A 12,967-nucleotide genomic window follows, 5' to 3' on the forward strand; every position below is an offset into this window, starting at 1 on the left:
TGATCAATATTATATTTATATTACGAATGAAAATTATTAGATAAAAATGAAATATTAATATAAAATAAGAAAATTTAGAAATTGAAATTTATATCAACTTTGATTTCTGTTTAATAATGAATGAATGATTTAATATTTAAAAACAAAACATTAATAAATTTAGTACTAAATTATTACGTTAAAAAAATTTAGAAATTACAATTAATTAATTTATCTTCTGACAATTGCATCGCATTCGATATTTGCATTTGAATAAATTATTTCAGAATTTAATTAAACTCTATCGTTAATTTTAATTAAAATTGCAAAGTTTATTTCCTCTTTTCTCCTTTTTGCGATAAAGTTCATAGAAAATGTATAATTGGCACGATCAAACGAAACACACAATGAACATATAGATGAACATCATTGAAAGAGAAATTTTCGAGCCTTTGAAAACCGTATTTAGACGTAATTTGCCTTCGAGCAGTCATTGCTAAATTTAATGAAGCATAAGCAAGCCTAATCAGACCAAGTCACGAGAAGCTCGTGTCGACGCCTGCAGCGTTAACTTGTTCAAGTACATCAAATAGCTTGGTAAATTGTAACGAGTTGCGATATTGGTATCGTGAATTTTTATAATTAACATATATAATCGCAAGTAAATTAAATTGAATTGAAAATATATAATTTGTAATACTCTGTTAAAAATTATTTACAATATATCGAGTTGTATTATAATTAATAATCATAGAGTAACATTTACAGTAATATTAAACGAACCAAATGGTCTAATTGCATTTTGTTTTTTGATAATAAATAAGATTTTTAATATATAAGAATAATTAAATAAATTATTTTTATTTATAAATTTATTAATATTAAATAAGTTTATTAACTATTGAGAAGAATGAGAAATAATTCTAAAATAAATACCTTTGATGCAATTTCATATTTTTTTTTGTAGGAATACTTAATAAAATAATTTACTGCCTCATAATCAACAATACAATTGAATAACAACAATGGAAAACGTATATACAAAGTGAGAATTTAAAAATACATGTGATTTATACATAAGAATATTTTATAAATATATTCAAATGAAAAGAAAATGAAAGATTTGTAAAAATCAAATTTTGTTTTATTATTTCTATTTAATATTTTCTTTCTTTATATTCTTAATAATATGTTTCAATACAATATTTTTTTCTTAGATCTATATAATTTCAATATTGATCTCTTTAATTATTTTAATATTATTTATTAGCACATAGCTTAATGTTCTTTCTACGTATAAAATTACATAAATAATTTCACATTTCAAAAGAATTAATACAGATTCTAATTGGTACGAACACTATAAATCTTTCAACTCTTAAATATTTATTTTTTGATAGAGTCTAAACAGAATATAATCGTTCAATGTTGCAATAAGTTAGGATCAATGAGTGCAAAGTTTAGCTGCGCAATCAATTTATCATGAACAAGTATATCGTTAAGCAGAAATACAAGCAAGTTTATTCAAGCTTGATCAGATGAAATCACGATTAATTCACATCGTTGCCTAGAGCATCAATTCGGAATCAGATAATTGTGTAAATTTTCCTAATGTGATATGACACGCAATTGCTCTCATGATGCTGACACGTTCAACCAAATGTGCAAATCTTATAAATATAATTTGTACAAGAGATAATAGATTCGTTAAAAAAAATAATTTTTAACGTGACGCGAATAAATTTTTCCCGTATTATACGAATAAAGACAAGTCGTTACGTAAAATGACAAAGTGCTGGAACGCGTGACACTTGGATCAAATAGAAGAAAGTGGTCACGGTGAAAAGAGCAACACATGGAAATCACATCTGTGCGTAACAACTTTCTTCTGTTCAATTTCACTTTCTTCTGATTAAATCTATAACACTAAATTATTTTTAATTGGAAAAGAAAATTCAAACCTTCAATTGTAATTTAAAATTTTCAGAATTTTTCATTATCTCTAGATTCTTAAATAACTTTTGTATTCCCAGAGATAATGATTTTTTTTATACATTTCACGAACCAGTGAAATTGGAAAGTGAAAATATATCGAAATATATCTACAATAATTTGAAGAATTTAAACGTAAAGAAACGTTTATATTTTATTAGTAATTAATCTACATTTCAAAAATTAATCTAAATTTTAATAAACCAACACTATTTCTTCATTATTAATTTATTATCTAAATTAATACGTTTAAATTTCTCTTCTCAAAATTAAAAAAAAAAACCTTTGTTATATTTATAATATAAAAAACGAAATTCTCATCAATCTGATAATTACATTCGTATTTAATTCTCTCTGATTTCGCTTTCTCCCTTCGGATCGAACACGCAGTAAGAGAATAGGAGTAAAATGGAAACAGATTTGCAAGCGTTAACGCGGTTACAATCGAAGAATCGAAATAAGTCACGATTAACGCGTACAAGCGTGCCTGGACACGGTAAACGACTACGTAAATTGTAGTCCGATCCGGTGCGTAACGAACCGATGTACCAAGGGCTTCGGACTTGTTCGAAATGGTGTACGCACGCGTCCCGTGCGTGTAATTAGGGAACATACGTGCTTCGCTTGACAGTTCGTTCGTTCTGTTCGGCCAAGTGTTTTCAGACTGATTCGCAAGGGAGATTCCAATTCGAACCGACCCTGCACAGCTTCTGCTCGTTTGCATAACAAACCATGCGGAATGCATTTCATTCTTTTTTTTTTTCGACGAAAAACATTTGATGGAGAAATATAATTGCCGGTACTTCTTTTCGTGACTTCGCAGAGCGGAGAATATTAATTTTCTATCGATTTGATATTCTAAGCAGAGTGTGAAAAATATAATTTCTTTTCGCAAAAGATACAAATTTTTGAATAAATTTTTTTCTACAAAGTTTTTTATGATTAATCAATTAAAATGTCATAACAACTTTTTCTACTCAGATTCTCATGAATCTTATTTCTTTTCAGTCAATACTTCAATCATGAGAATAAAAAATCTGAGAAGAAATGAGTGAACGTTGGGACGAAGTGCGAAGATAGAAAATAACCGACATCGTTCATGCAGGCGGAAATAAGCATCATGAGAAAGAAGAAAAGCTATTTTCACCGATCGAAGATGATAGGGCTCGGATGCGAGTAATAAATTTTAGTTGCAAGTGGGTCGACATCACTAGATTATCCTCGATTCTTGTATTTGGACGGCGTTGAAACTTTCATTTGAAACTCATAATCGCGTTTCCTCGACGTTGTCTCAATAAAATAACGAAGTTTCAATGTTAAAGATACCGAAGAGTTTTCGAGGGAAATCGATAAGCATCTGAAAGGATCTTCTTTGAGAAGTTTCGAAAAGGGAGAAAGAAAGGGAACTTACTTAGTATCACCAATTAATAATTTCTTAATAAAGAAAATAAAGATAGATCAAGAAAATAAAAGTTAAGAAAAAAAAAGTGATGAGTTTGATGAGTTTTAATATTAAAGGAAAAAATTGCTATTTATATATAATTTAAATAATATAAATAATAATTAGAATTTGATAAATTTTTAAAATAATTTTCAAAAACATTTTCACAGATTTAGCTTTCACAACTCTTAAAAACTTGCAATGAAAAATTTTAATGTTTATTTAATATTTAGAATGATCTATTTCATTCATTTATTCATGGTTTCAGTTTCTCAAGCCAAGAAAAAAAAGAAAACTTGAATGTTTTCCTATTTTGTAACATATTCGTGTAACATGATTTTAACTAAATTTATTGCTATTTTAGAATATAGCCCAAAGATTTGTATGTACTTACTAACTCTATTAAATTGGAAATATGACTAACTAGAGATTTGTACAACCAATTGAAAGACCTTCATTTTGGCCTTTGCCATATTCCAATAAAAGCCAATAAATTCCATCGATTCCTCCTTTCAACATGACCTCATAAACTTGAAGATATTTACAGTTGAATGAAATCCAATCGTATAATTAGAAATCGATTAGTGAATTATCGAAGAATCTTTAAATCTTTAAAAAATGCCATTGCTTCACGGAATTTCTAGAAATTTTCCATAAAAAATTTCTTTTTCTCTTGATACCTGTATAAATAAATAACAGTTGATGTATTTTTCCATAATTGTGAATGCTGATGATTCCTGTGAATCGGGAAGGGAAATATTCATGAGAGAATAATCGATATTTAGCACACGTGTTCATACCGAGGTACAAAATGAAACGCAATTTTTAAAATATACATAAATTCCAGGTAAATTGAAAAACGAATGCTAGTTACCGTTATCGTTTCACGATACGTATGTTGAAACAGATATATTTCATTTGAAACTGTTATCTCCTGCAAACTTGTTTGTTTATTGCATTAATTTCTACTCTTGCTGCTATAAATTAATAATCGTAATAATTGTCCCGATATTCACGCAAATTAATTGTACTACGTGTTTCGATTCAATAGTATCAACTATTTTAATGAAGTACAGTTTTATTTACATTATTAAACTAGTATTTCATATTATTACAGATTATTACAGATTATGTATATTACTTTATCCATTCTTAAATATTTATTCTATTTTATTTTTCATCCATCATCTCATGAATCTTAATATGAATCTTATAGAGAAATTTGAATTTTTAATTTCAGAAATTTATTATAAATTTTTTGTTAGGTCAATCTATTTATAAAGATATAATATTTGAAGATTACTTCTATCAAAAATATATTCAATGTTTTTAAATATTAATTTTATTTTATCTATTGTCTATAGTTTACAAATTTGAATAGCAATTTGCAAATTCAAATTTTTAACGTCAATACTTTTGAATTGAATTCATTTATGAAATTATAAAATAACGAAATAAGAAAATTTAAATTTAGGTTAGGTTTTATATTATGTATATATATTCTTAAATCTCCAATCTCATTTATCATCTAAAATTTAATAAATCTTAAAAGTATAATGATGAAATTATGGATAGATTTGAATATATTTAAATTCTTTTACCATATTGATTATTTAAATATAATTTGATCAGAAACTTGAACTCTGGAAAATATCCATATGCATTCATATGCAAAATATTTATTCATAAAATTTAAAAATTTAATTTTCTATATATCTAAAATCTTGAAAATTTCAATAGCTCGTATTACATCATAGATTAAAAATAAATTTAAATTTTTTAAGAAAAAACTTTTCTTCATTTCAATATCCTGTTTAACCTAAAATTCTCAATCTCACATCTTACCTGATGATTTATCAGCTCAATAAATCTCTCCATCTATATTTATTAGAACTTTATTTCTTCATTTGTCAAGTTTCTATTATCCTAAAATTCATAAATCCTTATTATTTTATTATTCTTTATAACCTATCAATCTATAAATTTAAAATTTTAATCTTTTGTGTAAACCTTAATCCTTGATAGCAGACATCACGATTTATAAGATTTATAATTCATAAACACAGCAAAACATTTCAGACTTGATGTCAGATTGTCGTAATCGGCGATATTCACGTCAATAAATATTCATTTCACACCAAGCATTCGCATTTGACAGAGACATCATGTACGCGTGGAACCATATTGACTACTCAACGTCGGTGGCACGATTATTTCGCGGGCGCGTAAAGTAGCATGGTTTTGCAACGTGGACGCGCTGAATCCTTACGATCTCGCACGAGCGATAGTCTTCGCTTGATTCGGTAGAGGTCGGTTAGTCTGCAGCGACTCCAGCGCTCGAAAGAGGTTCAGTCGCTTCGCGCGCCTCGTGCCGTTGTGTTGCATCTATTCTCTACCGATTGTCGATCGTGAAAAACGGATTGTTTCGTGTGTTAATCATTGTTTGAAAGTCAGTTTTTTACGTGTAGATATTATACAACAGTTTACGAATAACGTGATATATATTTTTTTAAGTGTTCGTTCTTTTTTTCCCGAATTTTTCCAAGTTTCGTTTTGAAAGTTTCCGGCTCGGCCCACTGGCTGAGGTAAGTACAAAAAGCGCGCGTTTTTAACGCTTTTTTAAATTTGATATTGCGTCTTTAGAATATTTCGAAAGATTAATATTTTTATAATATTATTATAAATGCTTTTGTTTAGTCTCGTGATAGATCATTGTTTTATAAGATAATTGAATTGATGATTATTCGATTGATGAAGAATAATTATTAATTTGATGCTATTTTCGAAAGTGACAATAATAGATGATTAATAAATAATTAATTTTTTCCTTATTACTGAATCTAGTAATAAATCGACAAATAAGATTCTGGGATTTGGCTATCGGTTAATCTTAATCTTGTGAAAATATCGTTTTCTAATGATGTATAAAAGATTTTTACTTTAAATTAGCGATATGTCGTATATAAAAATTTTATGATCAATTTACTTTAATAGATGTCGCGTTTGATCGAAGTTGTTTAATACACAGATGTCGCAATATGAATATAGAATCTCCATGAAAATGTAGAAAAATTGCTACGAAAATATTGAAACAATATTTTTCTATTTTGATTCGAATAAAAATAACACGATTTCCGATCACAATGTTTCGTTTTTAGAAACAGATATATATATTCGTCTCTCGCATTAAACTCTATATTATGGTCTAAATACGAGTACAATTTTTCATGATATGACCGGGTCGACCGTGAATTATTTGTCATTTTGTACGAACATAAATTCTGTTTTGGAGCTGACGTTTGGTACCGTTCAATATGCGTTCGGTCAGTTAGTTTTCTTCTCGCTCCAATAATTTGGGGGTATGCGACGTGTTTTTAGAGATAAAAAAAATAGAACAGACGTTTTTGCGAACTCAGTGACAAACGGTTTTTAGTATGACGTGGCATTGCTGCTTACAATTTCAAAAAAAAAAGGAAAATAGTAATACAGAAAATAGATATCGAAAAAAAAAAAGAAAGTAGAAAGGATTAAACGATCAATAATATTTTTTTTGCTTTTTAAAATTTTAAAATTAAACATATTTCTAAATTTTTATCTATATTAAAATAGGATCTATTTTAATGCATTTATTTCTATTTCTTTTTAATTTTATTTACTTATTTATTTTTAATATTATTGAGATTTTGAAAACAATATAATTCCAGTTATTCTGGTGTTAAATCATTATTTTTATATTTGATTTAAAATTTAAAATCTCGATTTGTATTAAATATAAGGAATGGAGAGATAAAGAAAATAATTGTCAATTATAATTTTTTATTTTATTTAATTTTATTTAATATACTTTTTATTTTATACAATCGAACTTTTATGATAGAATAAGATTTCTTTTCGAGAATTAATACTATTATTTATAGTCGTTCCATCATTTGATATTGCTTTAAAAATTAAAAATTCAAAAATGACGAATGATAATCATAATGAGGAAAATATTCGTCGAATGTTAATCACTTAAATCTCCTATTCAGACGATGTTTCGAAAAATTGGATCAACTTTCCCTATTGCAAAAGTAAATGTTTAGTTTTCATCTTTCTTCGCGCTCCATAAAAAGTACACACATAAGTTGAGGGAGGATGATTGATAACAGTGGATGAAACGAAACACCCAAGTGAATTTCTCACGTGGTGTAAACTTTTCGTGTTTTCTGCTAATCGAAAAGTGCTTCTTATTGAGCAAAAATCAAAACTGAATTTCATCTAAAACCAATTCGAGTATTTCCACAGAATGATCACAGTATTAACGTAGAATTAATAGAATTATATTATAATATTCGTTATATTTAAACAAATAATAATTGGGGAAATCAGATATTCGCGTGTCAAGTGAGAAATGTTAGAAAGTAAAGGATTGTATGTCGAATATATCGGTGAAGATAAGGAAAAATTAATTGAGGATATTAAATAACCGATAATCGATGCTCGAGGCTATTGATAAAAATACTGTATCGTTTTCATCGATTCAATAAAAAAATTAAATCGCGGCTTTTAATGATTCGTTATCGCGCGTGAATAATACTTTCATCGATTTCTGACGAAACTTAAAGATTATGCGGATTATTAAAAGAGAAACGAAATAGAGATTAGATAAAAACAAAGACATTAATCTTGTTTTTCGAATTCGTATGATCGATGAAATTGAAAAATATTTTGAAATTATTACCTGACATTGATTAAACATTTAAAGATACGATTATTCTATATTAAACGTTAGAAGAAAGACATACAAAAACGTTACAGAAATGAGAAATGAATTCCTGTTCCATTTTTAGGAAAAAGATAAAAATTAATAATATCAATTAATATAATATTTATTTTAATTTTTTCATATATTAATAACATAAATTAACATGAAGAATTTCTCATTATTAAGAAAAAAGAAAACAGGAAAAAGGTTGTCATTAACTCTCTATCCTAACTTTTTAATTTCTAATTTTGTATATACCGCGAGAAACGCAATTTAATTAAAGAGAATATTCCACAAGCGTTCTTGTGCATCGCAAAAGGGAGATTCGAAGTCCAGTTACGAGAAAACGTCGCCAAGTATTTTTTGAACCTCGAGAATGCCGTGCAGCCCAGCAGTAAGATGGCACGTTATTAACGTAGCATTCGAGGGAGACCATGGGAGATTGCGTTTTCTATTTAAAAAACGTCTTTTGAAGACGTTTCCCCTCTTCGCCTCTTCTTTTTTCGATTATGCAAATAAACCGTGAATATTACTACGCTACACTGTAAATAGAGTCGTTTTAAACTGATGACGTTCTAACCGGGAAATCACCGCGTATAAGATCCCCCTTTGAATTGATCGCTTTCAAAACTGTGTCGTTAAACTTCCGGTTCGAGATACCACGTGCTACCTTGCTCCCTTTATTTCGAACAAAGAATTTTCACCCCGCCAATTTACGAACCTCGAACAACACATTTAAAATCGAATTTTCTCTTATTTTTTCGGGAACAATGTACAGGGTGTTTCAAAAATATTGATTGAATTTAGAATAGAAGTTTTATATAGTGGCATACTTTTATTTTTCAACGAAACATTTTTTTATTATTATTATTGTAATTTAAAATTTTATTTGCATATAATTTTTATGAAAATCGTTCGATATTCGTTTGTAAACAAAAATTTTGACGAATTTTCCAGTTAATTCATATCAGTTATTAAAACTCGTACGAACTTTTCTTTGCTTCGAACACAGAAATTTTACATCCAAATTTTCATTCAACCTCGTAGAAACGTTTTGTTAGAAACATCTTCGACGAATCCCTTGCTAACGTTAATTAAGCCACATTCTCACAACGTGGCAAAGTAACCCCGTTTCCACGTTCGCCCCAAAGAAGTTTGGCGAATAAATTTCCATTCTGTGAAACTTCAAAAAACAAAAAAAAAAAAAAACGATTCACGCTAGGCCACAGAAAATGAAAACTTATGGCCAAGAGGAAGTTGCTAAAACCGGAAACTTGTTTCTGGTCGTTCCATCAACGAGTGAAGTACATCAAAATAAAATTATTCCCTTATTCTTTTCATCTTCACCACTGCTGTAAATAGACCCTCGCACTTAACTCGGCCCTTAAAATATAAATTTTAAAACTTTCGTTCAACTTCCCCCTTCACGTATTTATGTTTTCTCCTCGAACAATTCCCTTCTCCTTCTCTGGAAAATTTTTTCCCCGGCAAGATGGTGGCCGATTGAAAGAGGTCAATTTGTTCGGAGGGAGGGGTAACACGATCGAATAGAACTAACTATGGAGAGGATGATACTTCTACAGACAATTCTTGCCGACAATTAGGGAAGTTTCAATTAGCGGAAAGAAAGTGAAGAGTCCGGGGACGATAATGCGATAGGAAAAGAGGTCGCTTTTGTTTTAAAAGTGGCATGCTCGCATCGAATGGCCGATCAGGGAACGATAATCGAGGCCATTTCATCCCTTGTCCCTGTAATTAGCATTCTGTTTTCGATCCACGGTTAATATATCCGAGGAGGGGGAGGGGAGAAAAAGAGAAGGAAAGAAGAAACGGGGAGGATGAACTGTTCGAAGGAAAGAAACGAGTATAATTCACGTACTTAACTCCACCCGAAGAGAAAATTTATGTAGCACTCGGACACGATTATTCCGGTGGAAAAGTTGTTGAACGTTGAACGAGGAAAATTCCGTGAATATTGCGACCTCATAATACATAATGCAATTTCTTTGTTTATAATCAGCGTTTTCCAACCCCTTCCCTTTATGTCTTGAAGATCTGTATACACTCTTTTGAAAAAGTGTAATATAAGAACGTGTTATTTTATTTATTAAATAAGAAGAATAGGAAAATTGTTTTTAATGCAAATGTTTTTTTTTCAATGGATGTAAATTTTATAATCGAATCTCTATCTTTATTCTTCTGATATCGATGGAAGACAGAAAGAGAATTATAGAATAATACTCTCTGATTTTTTGGAATATAATTTTCGTTTTATAAGATTTAATCCTAGTCTGTTAACTGTAGTCTGTTAACATAGTTACAACTATGGTTAAAAACTACCAGTTTAAATGGTAATTAGCAACGAAACCTCCCTTTTTCCTCTGATGTATTTTTAAAACAGAGGGTGAAAAGAAACAATCCTGTTATCTCGCGTTAATTTCGATCGATGGCATTGAAAGTAAATAATCGAATATCTCCCCAGATGATCGGTTTGTCGATGCTTCTTTCTCATAGTAGACGTTGCATCCGCACAAAAAAAGATAAAGAACAATTTCCATCCAAGTCGCATTCGTTCTCATCTCGCAGCCATTTTATCCATCCGTGATCGTAATTTCCTTCCTTAATCAGCGGCGAATATTCGTTCTCATTGCACGAGCTGTTTTATCGCCTGGAGATCGTAATTTCCCCTTGCTCTTCCCGCTGCCTTCTTTCTAATCGACGAATAATAAGAAGGGAAATTGATCGATGCTGCTCGTTTTCCTCCTTTTGTCTCCTCTGAATTTCGTATTTATTAAGTCTGGAATTTAATTCGATGCCTTTGCACCGTTTATAATTCTGATTTAAACGTTTGTAATTACTTACATTCGGTGAGATAAAGGAAACCATATCTTTGCTACGATTCGATCCGATTTTCGAGCCATCGATGCAAATTGACTCGTGAGAGTGATGAGAGTGGTAATCGTCGAAGGTAATATTTCAAAGGATAAAATTTATTAAATCTATAATTTCATTCCATCCTTTTGCATCATTTATAACTCTGATTTAAACATTTTTATCGTTTGATGAGATATATGAAAGGAGTATCATTTATATCACGACTTATTTCGATTCTCAAACAGTAAAAGTGATGTATCGCTCGAAGATAATGGTAAATATTCGAGAGAATGAAAATTGTTGGTTTGGTTTCTTTTTTAAAAAAAACTTTATTTGGAAAACTTTTTCTTTGTACATAGATTATATTTATTAGTTTGTTCATTCACAGAGTGTTAATTATATTTGTGGAACAATTCTCATGAGTCAAGTTTTAAGTAAATATTGTTTATACATTTATGGAAATTGAAAATCTATAGAATCTAAGAATCATAATAATGCAAATTTTAATAGCTTAATAAACAAATAAATTCACAAATAGACATACATCAACTTTTGTGCTCGTTTTAACCTTTAAAACCTTCAAAAATATTTTATAAATATATCGATATCCCGTATAGATCCATATCGCACTTCTTATCATCAGATAAAGATTAAAATTATAAAATAGCAACTTTTACTTTTCAATGTTTCGAATATACCTGTGTAAAATTTCGTTCAATCGCGTGTATAGGTACGGATTTTCGTAAGGGTTTGCCATCGAATAAAAAATTCAATAAAAATTCGAGCGACAGGTGCATTATCGTAACCCCACATCCCCTCGAGTCGATCGAAAATAGAGCGCGATGGAATTTATTCGATTCCCCGGTTCGATGGTCTCCGATGACGTTTGTTTTTCAACGCATGACTCGTTTCAATGAGTTTAATGAGCATCCACAGGGGCGGACATGAGCGGGGACAAAGATTCGAAAGGAGTATTAATCGAAAATATTTTTCCTGTTTTAAGCCGATATCGAGCACTGGACACGGATCAGTTGTGAATTTATTTCATACGTTCGTGGGTATAAATCAAATTTCGTTTGCTCGCCGTTAAAATCACCAGTTTTTTTTTTACCTAGATATCATATCGCGTTCCGCTCGTTGGCGGAAAATCTGCATTCGCGGTGGGAACAAAAATTTATACCGGAGTGTATAAGCAATTGGAAAGTTATCCTAGATCGTATTTAGAGAAAACTAGTTTAGAAACTTCAACATTCATTTCCTTTCTTAATCATATCTTCAAGATTACGCGTATAAAGATAAAATCATTATACGCTTATTTTTAGCGTAGAGAGATTGTAGTGAGATTTATTTTCTATTTTCAATAAATGAATACAATATATATATATATGAGTAAGAAAGAGGAAGAGATTTTAATTAAATTTTACGTTAAGATTCTTATTTTATAATCTAACTCCGCATGTATAACTCATGTTAAATTAAATTTACTTCAGACTCGTGACAAAATTTTTTTTTCCAATTTTACCTTTTGCTCTTTCTCTCTATCCCCGCTCGTATCGTCAATGTTTCTCACTTTTTCGGACAGACGTATTTGTATTCACGAGTAGAAGGAAACAGAGAAAGACACCAGCAACGGACACTTCTTGCCGCAGTTTGAATTTCAGCCGAGAAATTAACTGCAAATTTCACGAGAAAGATATGAGAGTTCCATTTTTGAATATCTTTCATAATTTTTCGGACATGGAATTCGTTCGTTAACAAAACGAGAGAAAGGGGAAGAAATAAACGACACGTGTAACGTTCGAACGAAAAGTAGAAATAATTCAGATCGTAATTGCCCGCGTATCTGAAATTAACTCGAAACAGTTTCATTTCCATGGAGCTGTTCGGCGGTATAATTGAAATAGCTACTCGCACAACGGGGAGCTTGAGATAATGCG

General features: G+C 29.9%; 1 protein-coding gene and 1 long non-coding RNA gene across 4 annotated transcripts in view; one reads left to right on the forward strand and one right to left on the reverse strand.

Annotated features, from left to right (window-relative positions):
* Positions 1 to 1,101: 1,101 nt before the first annotated feature.
* LOC107992930 (uncharacterized) lies at positions 1,102 to 5,672 on the reverse strand. 2 transcript variants are annotated; one of them, XR_009832741.1, is made up of 4 exons: positions 5,423 to 5,672; positions 5,258 to 5,338; positions 3,807 to 4,092; positions 1,102 to 3,328 (listed from the first exon to the last, which is right to left on the reverse strand). It is a non-coding gene; the product is annotated as an uncharacterized LOC107992930 (long non-coding RNA). The 2 variants fall into 2 exon arrangements; XR_001765025.3 differs by having other exon boundaries at positions 1,102 to 4,092; positions 5,423 to 5,601.
* Positions 5,641 to 12,967, forward strand: part of LOC108000921 (trichohyalin) — a 174,382-nt gene continuing 167,055 nt past the window's right edge. The window contains exon 1 of one of the 2 annotated variants that reach the window (XM_062085269.1): positions 5,641 to 5,997. The gene's annotated coding sequence lies outside the window, so the exon portion shown is untranslated. The remainder of the gene's footprint in view (positions 5,998 to 12,967) is intronic. The other variant, XM_062085271.1, reaches the window with a different exon arrangement.

The sequence above is a fragment of the Apis cerana genome, linkage group LG14 (genome assembly GCF_029169275.1).
Source record: "Apis cerana isolate GH-2021 linkage group LG14, AcerK_1.0, whole genome shotgun sequence".
NCBI classification, from domain to species: Eukaryota; Metazoa; Arthropoda; class Insecta; order Hymenoptera; family Apidae; genus Apis; species Apis cerana.